This window comes from Hibiscus syriacus, unplaced genomic scaffold, assembly GCF_006381635.1.
Source record: "Hibiscus syriacus cultivar Baekdansim isolate YM2019G1 unplaced genomic scaffold, ASM638163v2 tig00110945_pilon, whole genome shotgun sequence".
Taxonomy (NCBI): Eukaryota; Viridiplantae; Streptophyta; class Magnoliopsida; order Malvales; family Malvaceae; genus Hibiscus; species Hibiscus syriacus.
Genome location: NW_024062926.1, coordinates 246849 through 271538, shown reverse-complemented (window position 1 = coordinate 271538; position 24690 = coordinate 246849). Strand labels below are relative to the sequence as shown.

The 24690-nt window shown below is 35.0% G+C and overlaps 2 pseudogenes; one reads left to right on the top strand and one right to left on the bottom strand.

Annotated features, from left to right (window-relative positions):
- Positions 1-72: 72 nt before the first annotated feature.
- LOC120147887 lies at positions 73-5469 on the bottom strand (annotated as a pseudogene).
- A 13041-nt stretch (positions 5470-18510) lies between these two features.
- LOC120147885 lies at positions 18511-23666 on the top strand (annotated as a pseudogene).
- Positions 23667-24690: the final 1024 nt, after the last annotated feature.

The following is a 24690-nucleotide window of genomic DNA, read 5'->3' as shown; positions in this document are numbered from 1 at the left end:
ACAACACTTGAGTTGTTAAAAAAGAGATAGCAGTCTTCAAAGCATCAGCAATCTTGTAGCCTCATGACCAATTTAAAACCACACAGCAACACACTGAAAATGATTATGTACGCCAGCACTTAATGGGGCACTAACCGCGGCCCTGGCCTTTACTCCTTTGATAACACCAATTGTCCGACTGCATCATCTACAATACATTATGCCATTGCTTCAAACTAACCTGCTAAAAATTATTCGGTAAACGGCATAAAGAGAGACTGATTTCCATAAACAAATCACGAGTTACAAATGCACATGCCTGGTCATTGGCTTCTGCAAAGTTTCTGACCGAGCTGGCTAGTTCCATCTTGAGAGTCTACAACCTTCCCAACAGGGTTATTTGGCTATAAAATAAAATCAGGTCAAAAGGCAAGTTAGATGCCCAAAAATAGTCCAAAGATACGTAATAAATAAGAGGGAGGTCATGTATCTGAGCCCACAAAACATAGTCAGGGTCTTAAGCACAATCACTGGAAACATAGCCCGTATGATGGTGGTACAGGGCCTGCCACCACATTTGCACCAGTTAGGGGATCCGGTGGGTAAAAAATTAACATTGAAAAAAAGAGAAGGGGGAGACAAGTAGACAATTGTAATGATTACATGATATTACTGAAAGGTTTCCTAATTGAACATAAGAGAATCAAAAGATATTTCAAGTCATATGAAATAAAGATTTTATTCACGCACCGTTAAAAATCAAGTTAAAGACCATTTCTTTAGTCAAAACTTAATTTCACAAGAACAAGATTCTAAAAAAAAGGACTAGCAATCACAATGACCCAACTATACAAAAAAAGACAAGGAACAAAGAAGGTTACCTAAATAGAAAACAAAACAATAAAGTAAGCAGGCAGCTACTACAAGGTAGAAGAAAAAACATTATTTATTTTTGTCCAAAAGTAGGATTCAAAACCTGTAACTCATCAGACAAACTGTTTTGAAGAACACAGATTGCATTTGGATGTCCATTTTCCAGAAGCGAATCCAAATCTGCAGGGCAGACACTACCACCCTGCAAAGATCCCCGACTCACTATCTCCAGAACTTCCAGTATTGTCACTCTTTAACTCAATTACCTCAAACAAAAGAACTCACCTCGCAATTGAGGCTCTGCACATTGGAACTTGACCCGTATACACTTTCGGCAATTTCCACTACCGTTTGATTACATGGTTTGACCACCTCTTGACCGACTCCATGACCACCTCCTTTCCAGTTTAAGATGTTCCTAGAGGATCCAGCTACATCATCCATGTAAGCTAATGCCAAATCCTCAGTTTTCTCTTGATACAAGCTATGCTTGCTTGACTTACTTATATCAGAATTAGGAACTTCACATGGAGGAACCAACTCCTGCCTAAGAACAGGTTCACCCAACAACTCAGCAGATGCTACATTTCTAACTACCGACAAATTATCTACATCTAAAGAAGTCTGCCCACATATGGTGAGGGACCCTTGTCTATCAGTTCTAGCCTGCTGAATGGTAATTTCCACATTTCTTTCTTCAATGTCTAACAGCCTACTAGACAGCCTATCATCATCCGCACCTCTTAAGTGATCTGGTTTAACTGCTTGACCATTACTGATATGATATTCCTCCACCTGTACGACTTTCTAGAGAAACAGACTCCAGCCTCTGGGGGCTAATAGAGGCCCGCTTCTCAGGTTTGTCCAGTATTTTATCCACTGTCTCATCATCATGTTTTCTCTTAATTTGTCTTTCTGCAGACCCTAACTGAGACCTGGGAACAACTTCACAAGTTTTTCCAGTCTGCTGGTTCGGATGCCTCGATGGTCGAGGCCGTCTATATCCATCAGGGAAAACAAAACCAGGAAGCTGCCTCCTACGAACATGAGAAACATAAATATCCATTCCCGGTTTCCAATACATGTACATGCTTATCTCCTGTCTGAACTCATCAACTGTTCCACGTATATCAAATTGTTGACCTTCTTGACCACTAACTCCCACTTTCCTCTGCAAGCCCATGAAGAATGCACAATGTGCAAACTGCTTCGACTTATCAACATACTCAGGTGGGTAAGGATGACACTGCAACATTCCGTTTGTGTCCCGCTCTATCTGCAGAGAGACATTGAAACCATGAGAAAGAGAAAAATATTCATTATACTGAACTAGTATCCTAAAAGTAGTACTCGTGCACCAGAAAAGTTGATATTAACCTTCAAAGTAAGCTGCCTAAGCCGCGACTCTACCCAGCCTTTCCATACCAGTAAGTCATCAGCATCTGCTGAAACTATGTCAACTTGTAGATAGTTTTTGTATGCCTCAAAGAAAAGATAAGGTTCAAACAAAGCATACCATTGAGCTTTGCTTAGCTCAATTTCCTGCATGATAACAAAATTATTAAAATAAGTGATCAATAGTTTAAGCTTCAATACAGACAGCCAGACCTTAATACACGATAGACTTGTATAATCTCACCTCTGATATTCTATTACCATGTTGGAACTGTTCCATCATAACACGAAGGGTGCTTGTAGAGACATTGTAACTGGAATTCATGCAAGGGTAAGCAGGAGTTATTATTGGCATAAGATGGAACCGGTCCCGATGGTTCTTCCGAGGATCCCAGACAGGAAAGCCAAGTTCATCTTCTTCTATTGAGCACAACATAACAGGGTTCGGCCACCTCCACTGAGTATATACTCTAAAAAAACGAGAAACCAGCATACTAGGTATTGCATTGGGATAAAGCTGGCACACACGTGCAACTAGAAGAGCCCAATTTACACCTCCTAAAAATCCCGTAACCTACACGAAAAAAAAAAAGAAAATCGCAACATGATGAAAGCAAAGAAGCCAATGAAAAACAAATAAATAAATACCAATCTTACATTGGAATAAACGCAGCGCTTCTTGGCCCAGAACTTCAGACATCTAAGCGTCATGCGGAAGTGCTAAAATCATACAATTAATCAGAAGAGTGTAAAATGACAAAAAGTAATAGAACAAGTGTGGGTCAACACACAATACTAACCTCAACATTTGGAACGAGTTTAAGGATTTGATCAGCAACCCTGCACCCATTAAGACTTCGAACAGTTTGCTCATCAACATTATGCAGCACAGACCCATGCGAGATGTCAAGGTCCTGTTGATTAGTTCAGGGGAAAAAAACAGATATGTCAAAATTTAGAGCAATTAAACATGTACTGCAGACTTAAAATTAAAAAAACTTGTAATGAAACATCAAGAATATTCTATGTTGGTCTGTCCTTCAGCAAACATAACATTCAACACTCAACCAAAAATTCAGTTAAACTACTCCAAGACCCATCCAACTGCTAGTCAAATTCATTCTAAACCCAAACTTATAAAATTGTCTAAATATGCCAGAAGTCACTTTTGCTTACTGAAACTATTGACAGAAAAAACTAACTTTAGGAAGCAAGGGGCAGCTAAAAGAACTCACATATTAGAATGTATCCATGAATTGCTAAAGGTCAGATGTAAAGTATAATGCGATATTTTAAGTAAAAGAGTACCACTCCGCATACCACCATCATATACTTAAATTTTCTTATTTAAACATAAAACAGATAGGTTATAATATAAGGTCGAGTTGACAACATATCAAGCAACTAAGAAAATTTTCTTTATCATAGAATAGCTTGCAACTTACTGCAATGTGTAAAGAAAACCATTCCTGGCCTTCACTCAAGTGTTAAGTAATGCAGTTAAGCGGTAGAAAAGTGTTAATTCAAAAGATCATCAAATGGAATACAAACTTACATCTGGAACAACCAAAAGAGATATACTTGCATAAAGAAGATCAATTGATATCCCTTGGAACTTAAATTTCATTACTGGAACATGAGCATCTGGAACTGGTTGAAGTTCAGTGACTTCTTCCATTTCAGCCAAAATATCATGCAAAATGATGAAAAAATCTTCCTGGTGAAATTCAAAGTAATGTTAGTAAAACCCAAACTACGAGACTAGAAACCTAATTGAAGGTAAAAGAAAAATAGGCAGATTAAAGACACCTCACGGTTCACATAAGACGGTCCAACACACAATGTGTCTAAGTCAGCTCCCGGCCCATGCACCTATCAAAATAGTGAATTGTTGCTTAGAATGTAAATATCAACTATTGATTTAACTAGTGACGCACAATATAGACACAACAATCAATAAACAAATAACATCAATGACAATTGGTAGAGCAACAGCAAAGTTCATGCTCACAGAGAAACCTTAACAACTTTGTATTTCTATGAACACCGAGAAATGTCAGAAAGATAATAAGTTAATCAAATGGCAGTTTTGATCAAGCATTAGAGTTCATACTTACCCCTAAACGGTAAGATCCAAAAGTGAAAATGACAGCATTTGCTTCCTCCACCATCTGATCTGTGTATCCCTTTTGACGTGTTAATTGCTTTACCCAGCTTTTTACAATCTATAAGGAAATAATCACTTTTCAGAACTAAAATAAATAAATTAGATCAAACATCTTTAACTGACGTATGAACTAAAACCATCTGCAGTTCATTTGTCACCGTGCAATCACCACCATAACATGCAAGTATAGGTGCTTGGTAATTCATAAATGACACATGAACCAGTAGTCCCAACCAAAACGCAATGTACCAACAACTAATCACATTTTTCTTCAACTAATGGAAGACAGCAAGCAAACTTCCATTATTTGGGTTACCTCAGTGATATGGCCAAGAACCTCCGCCCTTTTCGCAGACTCTTCTTTGCTCTCGTAAAGCCCAGACTCTATCAAAAACTGGAAGAAAAAAATCGTCAATTAAAGGTCACAAAAATATGCAATACTTGACCAAAAAAAGACGCATAACATTACCTTCTCCAATTCCGTATTCCGTTGAATATCAGCCTCACTTGGCCCAGCAAGTGATATTGGTTTCTTGATTCCATGCTTCTTCGGAGGCTGTGATTGCTGCGGCAAAGATGCATTATTTGGGCTCCCAGTATCCATCGGTTTCAGAAATTAACAAACCCAATGAACGACACCAAAAACACTCAGGCTTCAATTTAACCTCAAACTGACACAAGCTCAAGCAACTGTAACGGGAATCAAACAAATTTAACAAGGTAATGAAATTTAGATTACAACACAAACCGAAATAAAACGAAAGACATATTTTCTTGTCTTATCTTTCCTTTTATTTTCCTTTTTTTCAGACGCGATTTTAAACACAAAACACGAACGAAAAGGAGAACAGATCGGAACCCTAAATGATTCAAGGAAACGGAAACTGCTAGGGAATTTCAACGAAGAAGGTCAAACACGGAATTTCAAGGAATATAACATCAGATCTACACTCGATTCTCAATAACAGTGCACAAAGGGGAGAGAAAGAGTGACGAAAGATCGAGCACGCGGGATTAGATGGACAAGTGGGTTTCGGCAGGCAAAGGCTGCGTTGCGTTTGGTAGGGTTTATTTTGTTATCTTTTTTTTTTCTCTCTTTCCCTTTTGTCCACTATATACTCTATTAATTTGAATTGGGTCAGTTCAACTCTCAATAATTTAGATATTTTGGATTCCACTTATTATATGTGATGATCATTCGGTTTTGATTTTTCAACTAGGATTATTGTGATTATAAATGAGTATGAGATTTGGATATAAAGTTACATGTATATTGATTCTTATTATTTATTGATTTTTAATTAAGTTTTCATTATTTAAATTAAAATTTTATAATCAAAATCTTATTATAACATGTATTTATAAAAGTAACGCAAAAAAACTCACATGCATTAGTTATTAACCTAATTATATGCGAGTCATTATTAATATTATTAATTTAGCTTTATAAAAACTACATATTGACTTAGTTATATGTGAACTTTTTTATAATCATAAAATCATTTTAAGAATTTTACAGGTGAAAATATATAACGAAACAAGAAAAATAATATAATTGTAAATCAAAACGATTAAGTGGTAAAAATTTAAAGATAAAAATAATAGTTTTAAAAGTTTTTTTAAATCTAAGTCATTTGCATTAGATTTAAGGAAAAAAATTAGATATGAAATTAGAAATGAAAAATATATCTTAAAGTGTATTTTTTGTGAAATTCTAACCACTATCAATGTGGTCGACGAGGTGGTCGTGTCGATGAACGACGCCTAGTTGCCGACTTTTGGAATGGTTGAGATTTAATCAAATTTGAAGATGAATAAAAAAAACGGAAGAGACAAATAGAAAATGAGAAAAAAAAATTTATATAATCCTTCAAGACAATGTCATTTTATGTATTAGTAATCATGTTAAAAAAATAAATTTTGCTCATACAATGCACTAATAAATAATTAAATAAATTACATAAATGATCTATGGACTATAAAATATTATTTTATTGAGTCTCTCAATTGTTAAAAGCTATAAATTGATTCTATGACTAATAGAGCATTGCTTTGTTGAGTCATCCTATTGTTAAAAGTTATAAAACGATCATTTAATTATTCATATATTTCAAACTCATTATTTTCTGTTGAAATTTGATGGTCATCTAAGCTAGGCGTTAATCTACTGATTGTATATAATAAAAAACATTTAAATGATGTCTATTGGTACCATCGTTCCTTTTAAGAACTGGCTCGACGGTATAATGTTTCAAACACTAGCTCGATGATATAATATAAACAAAGACTTGATCAATAAAATATAGCTCAAATAACAATGAGATCAAATTTAATCATATCTTAATGAGCAAGTTAACCTCCAGCTTAGACAGCTACTAATCTTTTAACAAAAAGGGACGACTTTGAAACATATAAATAATTAAGTGACTATTTTATAACTTTAATAGTCGATAGACTCTACAAAGAATAACCTTATAATTGAGAAACCATTTTGTAACTTCTAATCGTTAAGGGACTCAATAAATTATCATTCTATAATTGAATCATCCTATAATTGGTGAACCATTTATGTACTTTACCCTAAATAATGTTATTCACATGATAATGTTGTTTGAACTTTAACGAGTCAATACTTATATTATAATAAAAACATAAGTTTAATGGTATAATTAAATTGAAAAAACAAAGTTAAATTATAGAAATACTATGAACCTTAAACGTGGGTGTAAATTTATCTGAATTTGAACGAAAAAGTTATGTTCGTATTTATTTATTTATTTTTAAAAGTGTTATGTTCTATTTGTGTTTATGTTCGTTTAAGCTTTTTTTATTGTATTCGTGTTCGTTTATTTGTTTTGAATGTACTTATATTCATTTATTTAACATTTACGAAGTTTAGAACATGTTGATTTAACATTCTTGAACATAATCAACAACTTTGCAAGCCAAAAATGGTGAAATTACACAATTAGTCTTCAAATTCTTTAGATTTCACAATTTGAAACTTAAAATTTCACATTATGTTCAATTTCATCCCTATCTTGATAAATATTTAAAATATAGAAAAAGAAAAGAAGAATCCAATAAACGAGCTTATAAAAAGATCGATAAACGAGTCAATAAATATTTTTTATTTACATATATAGTTTTTAAAAATATTTTTAGAACATTTTATATTATATGGTTTTTATTTACATTTTATTATTTATTTATTTTGGTTTTATTTCATTTTTTTATTTTTTGTTTTAGGTCCAAAACATGGTCCAGCAGAAGCCCAATCGGGTAAGGGGCCTGACCCAGCCCTAACCTGATTAAGGTTTCAGGTCTAGCATAAGGGCGTCGTACGGGAGCACGCGTGGAGTCACACGCCTGAATAACTGTCGAAGATAGGGACTGAACCATCCCTAAAACCCCAGCCAACGACACACGAGAAAATTGGAGCAAAATACCCACGAATCCCTTCTCGATCGGACTAAAAAATGGCCAAAATCGAGGCTATAAAAAACCTCCGGCGAGGCCAAGCAATGGTAAACATACAAAGAAATCTAGTGAACAACAAGCAAAATCCAAGCATAAACCACCAAAATACCAAAACATCATTCGGCCATACAACCCAAAAACAAAAAAAACCAACAAGCAAAATTCGAATAGAAAAAAAATAAACATATATCAACAGCAAGGGTGAAGAGGAGCATCGTCGGAGAAAGAACATTGGGAAGCCGAGAAGACGCGATGAAAAAGGTAAAAGTCGAGACCTTGTTACTTAGATCTACGCAGACTCGACTTGTTTTAGGACGATCGGGCCTCGGATTCATGATTAGGGGTTGGGGAGAGCATTTTCGGGTAGTTTGGGTTTTTTTTCAGCCACGTTAGTGGCGGCCGGAGCAGCGGTCGGTGGCTAGCCATCGAGGTCGGTTTGAGTTTAGAGGACTTAGAGATGAGAGAATTCAGTTTTTTTGGGGATAAGAAATGAGGAATGATAATTTTTGAGTTTTGGAAGGTATTTATAGGGGGACCGAAGTGTAATTAGGAGATTTTTAAATTATTTTCGTAGTCTGTACTTTTGATGTAATTCATTTTGGTCACGTGTTACAATTTGCATCTGAATTTTCAATTATTTCAATTTAATCCTTCATTATATTTATTATATTTCACGATTTAACCCCCTAAACTTTTTTTGCAGCTCATTTTCTAATATTAATTAGAACCATAAATATAAATTTAGTTCAATTTGATCTTTTTTACTCATTTATTTATTTTTCTTTCTAGCATTTTTTGTTAACATTTTCCTTCTTTTTAATATTTTGTTTTTTTTGTTTTTTCCTCTTTTAAAATTTAACATTTTTATTTTATTTTATTCATTTTTTTATTTTAATATTTTATTTATTTTTTTATTTCTTTTCTCTTTTAATATTTTCGTATTTAAATTTATTTTTATTTATTTTATTATTTTTTGTTTTTTATATTTATTTCATGATGTAATATGTCTTTTGACTTTTTAGGGACAATTTTAACCAATCAAAGGTTATTAATTCAAATCGAGTCTTTAAATTTGAATTTGAATTTTCGTAATTAAGACAACCGAGAAATTAAAATGGTATCGAAAGGGAAGTTCAAGGGTGTTAATCCTTCATTGACTGTAACCGACTCCCGAATCTGACGTATTTCTGGTAAAACGCAGATCAGGTAAGACGGTGTTCGATCAACCAAACTTTTTTTTATATAAAAAACAAATGATTGGTGGCAGTTCTAACGTTTTTATTTAAGTCGAAGCCCAATTCCGGGCCCACCCGAAGACAGTTACGACAGCTTGGCGACTCCGTTGGGACAATAAGTGAGTCGGGCTAGAGTTAATTTTCGGTTATTTTTTTAAGTGAAATTTATAAGGTTAAGTTTTAATTTATCTATTCGATTCTTATTATTTATCTTTATTATTTTTCAAATAAATAGTTGTACTGACGTTTTTTTTCAATGATTTCAGCTTGTTAAAATTTTCATCTCAGGCTCTATATCTGAGCTCCAAACCTTTTAAGTGGAGGTGAAAGCGACGCCTTCGTAGGAATGTATTCTCCGTATAGGCCTATCAAGTAACCTTCAGGATTCATATACCTTATGTCTTCGTGTGAATTTATTCTCCGTATAGACATAAGGGAATGTATCCTCTCGAGTACCCTTCAGAATTTGGGTACCCTTCTTTAGAACCTAAACCGATAGACTATAGGGAATTAAAGCCCACCCCGAGACTCCATTTCAAAACCTAGGATGTTTGAAATATTTTATGTTTTACTTTCTGTTCAAAGCATTCGAACTAGAAAATATGCGGTTAGGATTTGCTCAAAAATTAGCATGTAGGATAAAGATCATGTCGGGTAGGACTTTTTTATTTTGATTATTATCTTTATCTCACAAACTTTTTTCCTTTCATTTTTGTTTTGTTTTATTTTTATTTTATCATTTACATCATTTTAAAGAGGTGTTGATCCACAAAAACATGTTCGTTAAACATAAATAGTTTGCATTAATGGATAAAGGGTTGTAATGCAAGAGGTGAAAAACGCAGAGGTCCGGCTATGGTTAGAAAAGATTCAGAAGAAAAAGGGAGACAGTCTGCAAGGCAACTATGTGTTAGATCTGGTTAGTTAAGCTTCTATCAGCCTTAAGCAAAACAATGTTCAAGAACTGCGGAGCATTTGAGACAGCTGGAAAAGCGACTAGAAACGAAAATTCTGCCAGCGGTATAGTGATATCACACTTCTACTCTATGTCAAGATAGATGAGTCCCTAATTGAATTCTTGGTATGGTTATTTCACATTTAATTCAGAAGACATAGTACCCACAATCGAAGAATATACCACTTTGTTGCATTGTGAATGACTCAAAATGGACCGGGTTTATACCAAGCATATCAAAAGTTAACTTTTCAAAAATGGGTTGACAAAGGTTGTAGGGGCAGATAAGAAAAAGGTTACCGACCTGGAGAGGTCCCTTCAAGAACAACAAGAACAGGATGGAAAATGATAGTGAATTGGAGGCCATTGTTGACGAATTTAAGAAACAAGTAAATGAACTTCAGATAGTTCCTTTCGATGGAGGGCTCCAATGGCGTTTCTGTTAGGGAACAGGCTTAGCAAAGGGTGAAAGCTAAAGATACAGTCATTCGAGATTTCTTGGAGCAAGCACAAAAAGCGGCACATCACTTTCACTGTTTGGCAAGAGAAGATGGAGTAGTCCGACAAGGTATTCAGCCAATGAAAGATGAAGGAATAAGACTAGTTAACCTGTTAGAAGTTGTTTAGGGTTAGAGGACTTAGTTAGAATGTACCTTTAAAATGTTTTTATCTCTTAAGAAATAACACTTTTGTCCCAATAAAGATTATTTATAATAAATTCGTGTTTTTGGACCAATGCCTCGAACATTTCATGCATCATGCATTTATACATATTTTGCATTTGTTATTTTTTCTTCATTTCTTTACATTCACATTAACTAACAGAAAATGTCTCATCAAACTAAGGAACAAACACTGAACATACCACCCCAAGAATTGGACACACCTCATCCTCATAACACCCGTTCAAAGAAAAAGAAAATGGAGACATAGATAACTCAAATCGAAGAGAACATGCTAAGATTACAAAAAGAGCTGGAGGAGAAAATAAGTCAGAATAATCAAAATACTCTGGAGTCAATTACCAAAAGCCAAGAGTCTTTGGTTGATCAAATTGTTGCAAAATTAGCTGGCCTGAATCAAAAAGTGCACTGGGGCAGGGACATCTAAAGGGGTACTATGCCATCTACCCCGCAAATGGTTGTTCCACCTGGAATCCTATCAAGACTACAAAGGGACTCATTTACTGCAAAAACAAAGGCCTCGTCTACTATAAAGTATAGACTTCTATATCCAACTTTGAGAATAATCCTAGTGATTACCATATACCGAATTTTGATGAAGAAGACAAGGCAAAGAAAATGGAAAAGAAAATCAAGATGTTGGAGGACCAAATTAAAGTGGTTAAAGGAGACCATGACTACTATGGAGTTGATGCCACGAAACTAAGTTTAGTCCCAGATTTGGTTCTTCCTCAGAAAATCAAATCCCCTGAGTTGAGAAGTTCAATGGGAACAACTGTTCGTCAACCCACATTACCATGTTCTGTCGAAAGATGATAGGATACGTAGGAAATGACCAACTCTGATTCATTCCAGAAGAGTCTTTCTGGTTCAGCCATCCGGTGGTACAACCAGCTGAATCGATCTCATATCAAGACTTGGAAGGATTTGGCCAAGTCATTCTTAGAACAATACAAACATGTAAATAATATGATACCAGATCGAGTTGTGCTGCAAAGTATGGAGAATAAGCATAACGAAAATTTTAGACAATATGCAAGAGATGGAGGGATTTAGTTGTGCAATTTCATCCACCCTTGGATGAAAAGAAAACCAAAAAGCTCTTTGTGTAAACACTGAAGCTCCTTACTTCGGGCACCTGGTTGCAATCATATCTGAAAATTTTACTGATTTGGTTATGGCCGGGAAGATTAAGAAATGGCCATAAAACAAGGCAAGATCGAGGGAGGGGAAACCAGTAAGAAACCTTCTATGAAGAAGATAGATGAAGAGGTCAACAGCATCAACACCTACAACAACAAAGGTATTACAATCTCCAGCCCAAAATTAATGCAGTTGTACCATCAGGTACTTCTAGATAAGATTCAAAGGAACTCAGGAAAGAAAGAGAAATGGAACATTTCGATCCAATTCCCATGACTTATAAAGAACTTTACCAGCAACTCTTTGGCACTCATATAGTGTCACCATACCCGGTAGAACCTATGAAGCCCCCATACCCCATGTGGTATGATGAGAACACACATTGCAATATCATGGCGGTGTCCCAAGGACACTATCGAGAATTGCCTCGCATTCAAGAGGATCTTACAGAGAATGCGAAACAATAATTGGATCTACTTCAATAACTCAGGGGTATCGAATGTTGCACGAAACCCTTTGCCTAACCACCAAGAAGACGGAGTTAATGTAATTATTGAGGAAATGAACAAGAGAGTCAAAACAAGTGTTGCTAAAATAATGTTTCCCCTAGCCTGGGTATAGAGACAGATGGTGAAAGTAGGGTTTCTTGCGTCGCATTCTAGCACATTAGATCACAAATATGGCAGTCATTGTGTTATCACAATGAGGATGGACATGATGTACAAGAATGTTTCGAATTTAGAGCTTTAATCAGCTAATGATAGACAGAAAAAAGCTAGAATTTTACGATGAAAGCAAGGACACTCCCAAGCGGATGTTTATGCAACTGGCGGTAGGTCTGAAAAAGTAAATATTGTAATCGAGGAGCGAGGTATCTTGGGATGAGACGAGAGGATGTCATTATTATTACCACATAATTGTGTTGCATGTGAAATAATGTCTTGTTTGAATTTATCTTTTATATGTTTGAACCTTTCTTTTAAAATAACATTTCTTTGAGTAATAGAGAATTCTTTGAAATTCAGTGAATATCAAGTATAATGAAATGCACATTTTGGGAAATGGGGTTATAGCCTTTTGACATATGTCGAGATCAAATTCCTTTTAAAAACAAGATCAATATCTTTTACCCGAAAAAAGAAAAATGATATCTCACTCGTGTAAGTGTAAATAGACAAGATGGGGCATCTCCAATGCATGGCATTGCAAGACCAGTTAGTTTGCATGTCTATTAAGGACGTTCCGTGACGATATACAATTTTCACAAATAGAATTGTGCAATAAACAAATTTGGCTTAGATCAGTTACTTAGAAATTGAGCTCTAAATATGAAATTTTATGATTTTCACCAATATTCAGACTATATAAGATTATTCCTGAAAAACTTAGGAACTATAGAAATCAAAGAATTAATTTGATATTAATGAATGATAATGTTGGGGCACTCCGCTGAAAGTAGTAGGCTATTAATCTTCGGAGGTAATGTCTGAAGCAGCTATGGTGGTAATGTTCGAGCTTTATGAAGTGAGTTTCATTTGAGTTTGTCAAGTCAAAGACCTTTTGACACTTGAATCCTTTAATTAAGGTATTCCGCTAAAGTAAAGGGAAATGTTAAGTTCCCTAAGTTTATGAATACGAGTACATTGAGATCATGATACTAGTCTTTATGTGTCGAGATGAATCTCCCAGTAAAATCTAAAACGAGGACATCATGTTTAACAAAGTATAATTTAAAGAAAGGCGATAAGGGCTGAAATAAATGTGGATTTAAAATTAAATTTTCGATGGAAGGTGGATTAAGGAGTCAGGTAACATTTGTTATAGTTGACTACACAAAAGCACTCAGGGGTTTTGTTTTTAGATTGATATTTCGGCGTTATCTCTTCTTAAGAGTATGTGAAACTTGGACAAATGGAAGATTCCTGAGGACTGAAATAGAAATGCTCTCTAAAGGCAGTGAAATCCATCAGTTACGTTATTTTGTTTACATTCTATTTAAAAATCATGAAATTCAAAACCAAATTGTATTGTCTTCCCCTATCACCTATGGATCTTGATACTTGTCAAAGGGCTATAACCTTTGAAAACAACTTGTGTGATTCATTTATTTGATATTAGTGAACTAATATTTTTCTTCAATTGCTCTGACATCATTTTTATACCAAACTTTTTTTAAAACAAAAAAGAGAGATATATTCAACAAGACATAGTTTCTCAAAAAATCGGACCTAAAATGATGTGGGGCATATCTAGGTTTCTGATCTTTTCTCTTTCCACCTCCCGTGCCTCTGATGTTGTACCTATCAAAACAGAACTGGACGTGGTGAAAAAGAAGGTAGCGTGACAATCCATGGCCAGGCATGATACTAGATCGAAGGAAAAAAAATAACCATTATAACCAATCATTTCAAAGTGAATATGAACAATACAGATGGTTGATTTATCCAACACAATGTCTCTCTTTACTACGAAAATGGTCGTCAAGTAAGGTACAAGAGACGTATAATAATGAGTTAGCCGGAAAGAGTTTAGCTCGTGATAAATCCATTCATTATCGGGTCCCTCCTGAAGCATGAGTTTACTGTTGTATTTGAGGATGCCATATAAAAGAGAAACAACAGGAATGAAAGCCCTGATGATAATGATAGCCCAAATGAGCGTGAGAGAAAGAAAGCGAGATGCTTATAACTCAACGATGTTTAGAATAAAGACAAGATTTGCTGCGAAGATTCTCGTGCAAGAAATTCAAAGTACTCTATGAGTATAAGAAGCAGAGAACTCACTAGAAGCACTGAGTTTGCTTGATATAATTTCAAGGCAGCATGCCTTCTTGTTCGCTAGTATTTTCCCATGACAATCAGAATAATTTTACGACACTAGAAGAGGTAGCCTTGGCTGAAGAAGTTGCCATTTGAGCTTGCAAGCCACGTAAAGAAGCTTTTCATTGAATATTGATGTGTCAACTACGATGATGATTCAACCAGCTCCAGTAGTTGATCATCAACCCAAAATGCAAAAGAGTCTTACTCCCTCGAGTAAACAAAGGCTGAAAGAACACTTAAGAATCTATGGATTAAAATTAATCCATTCAATCAAGAGTGCAAGATCACTGGATTGAGCTAACAAATGAACAAATGTCAAATATTTTCCATGAAGCAGTCAGTGCCGGGGCATGATTGATTCCAAGGACAAGACTAGTAGACAAAGAATGAGACTCCATCCAAGAAATAAAACAAGACCTAATTCATTGTGCATACATCTTAGACATACTTAAGAGCATCACATTTATCCTTCTTCGCATACATAATTTTTACAACTTTAGAATCAAGTTTCACCTCACGATGAAGGATACTCGATTCAAAAACGCCTTAAAAAATCAGTGGTGGTTGCTTAACTCAGCGGCGAGAAGCTACACCTTAACCAACTTGGCCTATAGAAAGATCAACAGATCTTACAATCAACTTCAAATCAGGTTCGAGAGCCAATTCAATCGGGTTCGAGAGCCAATTCAGAATGGGTTCGACTTAATTTAACGGTGAATGACTAATTAAATTTTTCAAGCCAGATTTCAACTGCACGACGGATATCCCATTGACAGACTACCTCACTTGACTTTCTTGCAATAGAAGTCACTCGAATAACATCTCACATGACTTTCCCACGAAGGGGAGTTATTCATACATCATCTCACCTGGTTCAAACTCGCGAAGGGGAACCACCTGAAGAACATACTACTTGGCTTTCCCTTGAAGGGGAGTCATATGAGGAATTATGACTGGCATAGACCCACGAAGGGGAACCATCCTTCGCTTAGAGGAACCATTTACAACATAGCTCAAGGCGAGAAGGGTTATCTGTCAAAAAAAACTTTCGAGTTCGATTCCATTTAGTTCGAGGGTGTATCAACCGCATGGTAGCAACATGAACTACTTTCTGGTTGAATTGTAAACCGAAGTCTTTAAACCAAGAAGAAAATCTAGGTTGGCTGCGATTTAGCATCAAGGAACTATCTCCCAGCCCAATTTACATCATAGCTCAAGGCTAGAATGGTTATCTGTCAACAAAAACTTTCGAGTTCGATTACATTCAGCTTGAAGGCATATCAACCACATAGTAGCAGCAAGGAACTACTTTTTGGGTAGAATTTTTCACAGCGAGGTCTTTAAGCCGAGAAGAAGACCAATGTTGACTACAATTTGGCAACAAGAAGCCACTTTCGATTCAAATTTTGAACTATGATTTCAACTTCAAAACAAAGGATATCATGTTCAAAGACATCTAAGGATTGACTCAACTTTATGACAAAAGAGTTATCCTCAGTATGACTTAACAACAGGGAGACGTCATTTTTTTCAAATCTCAACTCCACAGCTGAAGGTAGTTGATAAAGATTCAACAGTAACATTCAGTTGGATTTCAAGCTCAGAAGTCAACAACTCTCACAAGAGCAAGTTTATTTCCAAGCCCATATGCACCGAACAAAAATTTGTGTCTTTTCCCTATTTTCGTTGCACGATAATAGGCAAAGAAGGACAGATGTAGTCACTCATTTTCGTCTGGGGTTCTATTTAATATATACATAATATATATAATATATAGTTTTGAAAATATTTTTAAAAACTTATATGATGTATAGTTTTGAATTTTTTTGAATATATATAATATATAGTTTTGAAAACATTTTTGAAAATATATATAGTATATAGTTTTGAAAATATTTTTGAAAATATATATATAATATATAGTTTTGAAAATATTTTTTTTGAAAAAATATATAATATATATAGTTTTTAAAACATTTTTTTGAAAATATATATAATATATAGTTTTGAAAACATTTTTTGAATATATATATATATATATATATATATAATTTTTTATTTTTTTGAAAATATATATAATATATAGTTTTAAAACGTTTTTGAAAAAATATATAATATAGTTTCAAAAACATTTTCGAAAATTTATATATAACTTTTTAAAAAATATTTTTAGAATACATTTTATATTATATGGTTTTTATTTACATTTTATTTATTTATTTTGGTTTTTATTTCATTTTTCCATTTTTGTTTTAGGTCAAAAACATGGTCCAGCGGAAGCCCAATCGGGTAAGGGGCCTGACCCAACCCTAACCTGATTAGGTTTTAGGTCTAATAGAAGGGCGTCACACGGGAGCGCGCGTCGAGTCATGCTCCCGAATAACTCGAAGAAATGGATGAAATTTTCGACCCTTGAACGGGGAATCAGAACAGCAACAACGTGTCAACAACCTGCCAAAGATAGGGATTGAACTATCCCTAAAACCCGACCAACGTCGCACGAGAAAATCGGAGCAAAATACCCACGAATCCCCTCCTGATCGGGACTCAAAAAGGCCAAAATCGAGGCTATAAAAAGCCTCTGACGAGGCCAAGCAAAGGGGAAACATACGAAGAAATCTAGTGAACAACAAGCAAAATACAAGCATAAACCACCAAAATACCCAAACACCATTCGACCATACAACCCAAAACAAAAAAAAAAAAAACAAGAAGCAAAGTTCAAATAGAAAAACAAATAAACATATATCAACGACAAGGGTGCAGAAGAGCATCATTGGAGAAGAGAACGCAGGAAGCCGAGAAGACGCGACGAAAAAGGTAAAATTCGAGACCTTGTGATTTAGATCTTCGTCGACTCGGTTTTTTTAGGACGATCGGGCCTCAGATTCGTGATTAAGGGATCGTGGAGAGCATTTTTTGGTAGTTTAGGTTTTTTCGGTCACTGGTGGCGGCGGTCGACCATCGGGTCTGGTTTGAGTTGAGAGGATTTAGAAATGAGAGAATTCAGTTTTTTGGGGAGAAGAAATGAGGAATGATAATTTTTTTGAGTTTTGGAGGGTATTTATAGGGGGGATCGAAGTGTAATTAGGATATTTTTAAATTATTTCCGCAATCCCTTTACTTTGATGTGTAATTCATTTTGGTCACTTGTTACAATTTTACCTCCGAATTTTCAATATTTCAATTTAATCATTCATTATATTTATTATATTTCGCGATTTAATCCCCTAACCTTTTGTTTTTTTGGCAACTCATTTTCTAATATTAATTAGAACCATAAATATAAATTTAGTTCAATTTGATCCTTTTTTACTCATTTATTTATTTTTCTTTCTAGCGTTTTTTGTTAACATTTTTCTTTCTTTTAACATTTTTTTCTCTTTTAAAATTTAAATTTTTTATTTTATTTTATTCATTTTTTTATTTTAATATTTTCTTATTTTATTTTATTTTTTTATTTCTTTTTGCTTTTAATATTGTCGTATTTAACTTTATTTTTATTTATTTTAACTTTTTTTTATATTTATTTCACATATAATATGTCTTTTGACTTTTTAGAAATAATTTTAACCAATCAAAGGTGATTAATTCGATTGAGTTTTAAATTTTAATTTTTGTAATTAAGACAATCAAAAATTAAAATAATACCAAAAGTAAAATTCAAGGGTACAAAAAATAAATAATCTATGACGACTCTAATTTCGGGTATACGAGAAAGACGGTATGCTCACCCTCTTCCCTACTTCTCCGTCCTCTCCTCCTTCCCTCCCCTGACATGGCGTCCACTGTTTCACGCGCCGCCGCCACACTGTCGCTTGAACGCTCCCCCACTACCTTCTCCATCCCTCGCTCTTATTTCAATCCATCTCCCAGTCGCTGCACAGCGCGTTTCGTTTCCCTTCCTCCTCGAAATCTTCTCTCATCGGTAGGAGATTTCACGCTCTGTGCCGCGAAGATAGAAGGAGGACGCTTTCAAGGACAACGCGAATCGTCTCGGCTTCGAATAAGGAGTATCGGAAAATGAGAGGACGGCCCGCTAAGAGTAGAGAACCGGTTGGAGCTCAGTGTTAGTATCTGCCTTGAAGAAGAGTTACCCAATGATCCTGAAATTTCGGTATAATACTTTACACTTTACAATTACATTTCAAATGATGCTAGTATAATTCAGGAACTTATACAGCGATCTGCTATTGCAATAGCGTCCACTATAAGACGATACCGTTCACAATCACTTCTAAAAGCAACACAACCGAAAACAGGATCTGAACCACAATTTAAATCCCTAATTTAAATCCCTGTTAGTATTAACTAATTCTCAGTGATATTCTCCAGTAAAATGAAGGAAAAGACTACTAACTAACGTTTTTGTGCTTCATTTTATTTTAGGTTTCTTTAAATTGCTAGTATTCGCGAATTTTATTTAGTTTCTCGAGAGATTGAAAGGAAATAAATTATATAGGGAATTTCAGCTGTCCTCTTTGTTCTATTGCTGCTTACATTTTGCAGAGCATTGCAGAGTTACTTTGTCTTAATGCTTATACTTTTTTCGTGCTTTATTTTTGTTTTACGGTTTCTTTATAGTGCTAGTATTGACGACTTTTCAGTTAGTTTCTGGAGAGAATTATAGAAAAGAAATTACATGGGAAATTACGGTTCCAACTGTCTTTTTCGTTTTATTGCTGCGTACGTTTTGCAGAGCATTGCAGAGTTACTTCGCATTAATGTGCCAATGGCAATGAAGTTAGCTTTTGACCGATAACAGATACAAATTATAAAACAAGAGATACTTCCATTCAAGATTTAGGTGGTTTTGAAAGCGTAGAGTTGTCTGTACTCCTTTGTAATGTTGAGTTCATTCAGAAACTAAATAAGGAATGGAGGGATGAAGACCATGTTACCGATGTCCTTTCCATGTCCGAACATATTCCTGAACTTAATATTCCTGTTGCAAGTATATCTGTTGTCTAAAATGTTTTTATAACCTATGAGTGAAACCAGATGACACATCTTTCTTTTTTCGCAGCTTATGTTGGGTGACATTGTTATTTCTATTGAGACTGCTGCAAGGCAAGCAGAAGAAAGAGCGTACCACTTATTGATGAAATTCACATCCTTATGGTTGGTTCAATAATTTGAACTTTCTCCATTTCATGCTTTGGATATGAGAGTCATCATAAGCTGATAGGACAAATGGGCAGAAAATTTATATAACTTTTCTTGATAATTTAACTACAAAAATGGCCTTATAAACTATGGTCTGAATGGAATTGCAAGAAATGATAACTTTTCTTTAGAAGATAACACACAACACACACTCAAAAAGCAATCTTGGAGATTGGTCTGATTTATGTGCAATGCCAAAATGGCAAATTTGTTAGAAAAAGGACAATGGGCATATTGGGGCTGTGTTTCTACCGATTCAACATCCAAAGAAGTTAGTATCACTACCAGAAAACTTATTGTGAGGGTGACTCCAACTTTTTATCCACTGTGAAGGTTCATGGATTGCTACATTTGTTGGGTTTTGATCATGAAATCAGTGAAGATGCTGAGGAAGAAATGGAGGAAGAGGAGGCATTTGTTTTGAAGAGTCTTGGATGGAAAGGAAAAGGACTAATGCAGAGCGCATATGATGCTGAAACTAATGAAAACCTTAATATTGAAAATTCAAACGGTACTATCTGATTTGTCCCTTTTCTAACAGTTTGACCTTTAAAAGTCTTATTTCTTAACCTGCTAGGTTTATATTCCTTTTGTCTGTGCATGTTTTTGAATGATTTGAAGTGAGATAATCTTGCAGATAAATTGTCAAAGGCCAAGAAAAAAGAAGGTAGCCTTCGGTTCTACAGGCCAAAATTCAAGTACATCTTCTGTGATATGGATGGTGAGATTATTCCCACTGTAATTTTATTTCTTATTAATTCCAGTACCATATCTTATGCTTTTGTAACTTTAATGCTAGGCACACTGCTGAAAAGCAAAAGTCAAGTTTCATTGACTAATGCAAGAGCTTTGAAAGAGGCATCATCAAGAGGCGTAAAAATTGTGATAGCCATAAGAAAAGTAAGAACAATGGGAACTTTTTGTTCTAATTCTAATTCATTGGTATCATGATGTTCTTCAAGAAGTTTACAGATGTATTATATCTTTATCTAGTAAACTGAAACATATGTATGTGTGTATGCATGTATGTCCTATATTTTTAACTGGATCTTACAGTTATTCTTACATTATGAGTTGCCAGGCCAGATAACGCAGAACTTTGTATTTCTTTCTCTTTAATATGAGATCTGGCTTGCTAACTAAGACATTGATTTCCAGTACTTGACTTGTTACTTGTCAGGCACGTCCTGCTGCAATAAGTGTTCTGCAGATGGTTGATTTATCTGGCAAAGATGGCGTCATTTCAGAACACACTCCTGGGGTCTTCTTACAGGTGCTTTCCATTTGTCCATGCTGACAGTGTCTGTATCAACTGCACAAATGACACGAAACTTTTTAATCAATTTGTAAGAGTAGAGATGCCAAGCTGAAAAGTTGAAGAGACCTCTTCTTATATGATATTATTGGACTCACACGGACCTCTAGCTCTTTCTGATGTTTATCTTGCTTCCATGATTGTTTTCCTTTTGTCTCTTAATGAATTTACTTTCCTTTCATTTAGGTATACTGACATTAAATTTAATCTCAGACGGAAAAAAAAATGAATGTTGTGGAAAATTCACCAAAAAGTTTGTGCGGTAAAATTCTACTATTTCATATTTAACCCAAGGCTAAAATATATTCAGTGAACCCAACTAAAACACAGTGTAAAATTTGATTCTTCCCATTCTTTTGCTCGAAAACCTGTGGCAGTTTATTTTATTACCATAGTGTTGCTCAATTGGTTTCTTTCTTTTTGGTTGCAGGGATTGCTTGTTTATGGTATAAATGGTCGAGAAATTTTTAAAAGGAATTTAGATCCAAATTTTTGCAGAGAGGTTATACATCATTACTCAAAATACTAAATGCTTAATTCCCTGACTAAGAATAGTCATGTAAGATCCTTTAAATAAATCCATTGTTTTTTATTCACAATTCTTTATTAAATTTTGCATGCTGGACATTACTCTTTGGAACATAAGGTTCCTCTTTTTGCATTTTGCCAGGATCGCTGTTTAACGCTATTTAATCACCCTATTGTTGAGACAATTCACACCATATATCATGAACCGTAGGTGCTGTATACTGTCATATACTTTTTCCTTGTATTAATACATTTTGTTTGCTGACCGATAAATTTTTTATAATGTGCATGATTCACTCAACAACTTTTACAGGCAGAGATCATGCCTTCAGTTGAGCATATGGCGGCTGCTGCAGACATACAGGTAGAGTCAAAGATTCTCTTGTTCATGCTTAAAGCATAGATAGAAAGTGATAGGACTTTCTTTTGTCTGCAATGACCCGGCATTTTCGGTAGCAAAAGAGGGGAAAAAGGGAGCCTTGATGATTGTTTTGTTTGCCTATTGATTTCGAGTGTTGTCTGGTTATTTGTTCAAAGACCTGACATGATTGCCATGAGTTCCGAAATGCATTTACATTTTTAATTCTATATTAAATCTTAAATGACAAAAACAGCAGAAGTCTTTGCCGATAGCTTCTATGATTCTAATATATATACATATATATGATATATCTGTTTGAATAAAACTTACTTTCAAGAATAGCACAATGTGCTTAAGATTCTTTGTTCCAGTGCCATTCGGTTTCACTCGGTTTCCATTACAGAATCCCACCCCATTGAATTTGTGGCTTTTTTTGAATATGGTCCTTTGTCATTTAACCGCATATTCTGGTTTTTGCAGAAGCTGATTTTTTTTGACACTGCTGAGGGGATAACAACTAATCTGCGTCCGTACTGGTCAAAAGCTACAGGAGATCATGCTAATGTTGTCCAGGCTGTACCCGTTCCCTTTGGGACTTCAAAGGGAAGTGGAGTAAAATTGCTACTTGATCATTTGGGTGTCAGTTCAAAGGATGTACATAACCCTATCTTCTATCTTCTCTTTCCTTCCACCGAATTTGCTTCGATAAACGGAAATTGTCCACATGGCAAGTCCAGCATGGATGCTTCGATAGCTCGGATAACTAGCTGCTACATTATTCATTTACTATTCTACATAGATTGAAGTTTGAACTGCTGTGATACTAACCAAAATAGCATTTATATAAGCTTTAAATAATGCATGCTTATAGCGACCTTTGTAACTGTACGAAAAATGTTAAATTGTGCTTAGTGGCACTGATTTTCTTTTAAATTGGTGAAGGCAATACGTTAAATTCAAAAATAGTCTTCCTAAAATAGAATATTAAGTATTCTTAGCACCAATAGGCTAGGGACACCCATTATCATAACGCATAATTCTAATCAATTTTCCTTTTTACATCTATTTGGCTGTAGATAATGGCAATTGGTGATGGGGAAAATGACATGGAAATGCTCGAGTTAGCATCTCAAGGAGTTGCTCTCACCAATGGATCGGAGAAAACAAAAGCCGTGGCTGATGTTATCGGGCTTAGCAATGACGAAGACGGTGTAGCTGATGCTATCTACCGTTACGCCTTCTGAAGACCCCAACCTGACGCTTAAGACAATACAACAATAGCCTGGAATTTTAGGCTCCGAAGGGTATTTTTCCCCCTTCAAATTAAGTCGACGTGGGATAATCGGGGGGTGAGAATTTATCCACGTTACCCAATAATTCCCCCCCCCCATTTTGGATGAGAACCGAACCCCCAATTATGTTTACTTCTCTTTTAATTATTATAAGAATTGCTATTATTATCAACTTCCAATTTGGAAGTATATGATGCAATTAAATAACATTGTACTCTACATTATTCATTAGTGTTAGCAATTTTTTATAGAGATTGTTATTGTTACAAGCACGTTTAATTTACTATATTTTTATATATTCTGCTATACGTATTTCAATTTTGTCAATCAATTTTGTCAATGGTGATACATGTCAAAGCAATAAAACCACAAACGGTTATCGTATGGTTGCTTTCTTAATAACATTCCGCCATCTTTATTCTGCATAAACATGTAATTAAACAACGTAAATCGAACCAAACTCCATGAAAGAACTGAACTTAGTTTCTAGTTAAAGGACACAAGAAATATAACCTCATGGATGTAAAAGAAACCTAAAGTATCATTTGTTTACTCTTAAAACAACTTTACCGGGGGGAAATGACGGCAACATTTACCATAAAACAGCTTAGCAGCTTTAAACTATAGTTACCCTTGGAACCTTTGCCACTATCTTTGATTCTGGCATTCAAACATTTGTGTCCAACTGAGCTCGAGAATTTCTCCTAGCACTTTCCAACACGGTTTTATCAACAATAATGAAGTAAACTGCAATCGATGTTGTTAACGAACAAAGATAGCCATATTATTACTCAAGGAAAGCGGTGCGATCAATTATATAATAACTGACCATTTCCATTTCTCTCTATTTCTATGTCCTCAATGGATACACATATCAATATGAAGCCATGCAGATATCATGGACTCATATGTTAGAACTTATGAGAATCCCATGGCAAAGACTAATACATCAGGGTGATATAGAATTGAAAATACATCCTTTGATGGTAAGAGCTTGAGCAGTGTGGTTGAGGTTTGCCTTTGCCCAGGGAATCTTACGAACCGCAATCAACTGAAAAAGGGGCAGTCGGGGGGATTTGGAATAAATTAGAAATAAACTAGCATGTTGCTAATGCAGGGAAAAGATACGTGTAGAAACCCATTTTTGTCTGGTTATTATTAATATTAATATTATTATTATTATTAAATTTTTTTGTAGGCCTTAACCTGAAGCCCAACAACAAAACTCCACCCAATGGCAGGACCCAAAACCTAGTACAAACCCAACCCGAAGCCCACAGGATCCGACCCAACCTG